Raw genomic sequence first — 1257 nt, 5'->3', positions numbered from 1 at the left:
AAAATTCTATTCTAAAAATTTTATTTCCTACGTTTCAAGCTGAAAGTCTTATTTTAGAAATTGCAAAAAGTTTATTGTTGAAAATTTTTCAGAATATATAGTCAGTTAGAGCAAAATTATATAAATAGTTAGAAAATTCATTCAAATTTTTATTTAGAGCGTTAGAGAAAATTTTCATGATAAATAATATAAAATAGTTAGAAAATTCATTCAATATGTTTTAGAATGTCTATTTCGAAAATGTCTTTCTGAAAAACAAATTTTATGTGTTTCGAAAATTTTATTTCCCAAATTTCATTTTGAAAGTCTTATTTTAGGAATTCCAAAAAAATTTATTTTTAAAAATTTTCAGAATATATATAGTCAATTAGATAAGTTTAGAAAATTCATTCAAATTTATATTTAGAGCAAAATAGTCACTTAAACTAAATTTTCATTCTAGAATTTGGAAAGATGTAGTTAATTTAGAAATCTCATTCTAATAACTTTTTTTTTTAAACATATATTTCATTTATTTTAGAAAGTTCTTTGTAAAATATATTTAACATATAAGAATGCTTCTCAATATTCATTCTAAAGTATTATATATATATATATAATATTTTACTGAAGGCAAAATATTCATTTTAAAAATGAGGAGAGGAAAGAAATAGAAAGTAAAAGTCGAAATAACTTTGTTCAAATTTTAACCAAATTTTATGATTAAATCAAAACAAGTTTTTATTTTAATATACAATTAAGTAATTGAAAGTTTTGTTTCATTTTCACTTTTATTAATTTATACCATCACAATTATTGAAAAGAGATGTCAATATTTAGAACAGATGTTTTTCTTTAAGACAAAAACAAGTTTAAGGAGGTTAAAGAACTACGTAAAAAAAGGTTTTGTTAATATCCCTGATTCCTCGTAACATAATTGTATAGCATGTAATGAGTCAGGAACTATAGAAATTTCTGCCATTTTTTTCGCTGGTATACAAGACGACTCATTTGGCAATGGATCTCCAACAAACTTCATCTATATATTTGGTCACTTGAAGAAGTAATAGACAGGCCCATACCATAATAAGAAAACTTGATTTCACTCAGTGCATCGTTTAGCTGCTTCTGAAGAGTGTGGGTTTTGTGTGAAAGAGAAAATGATGAATGCAACCATTGCAACTCCCGATGCAAGTCGTAATATCATAGCTAACAAGGGGTTTGGGATAAAAAGAACAACTTCAGGCTTCTGGGGTGAAAGCACCAAGGGAAGTCTTA

The sequence above is a fragment of the Vigna radiata genome, chromosome 6, assembly GCF_000741045.1.
Source record: "Vigna radiata var. radiata cultivar VC1973A chromosome 6, Vradiata_ver6, whole genome shotgun sequence".
Classification (NCBI taxonomy): Eukaryota; Viridiplantae; Streptophyta; class Magnoliopsida; order Fabales; family Fabaceae; genus Vigna; species Vigna radiata.
The sequence above is the reverse complement of the archived record's forward strand: the minus strand, read 5'-3'. Positions refer to the sequence as shown.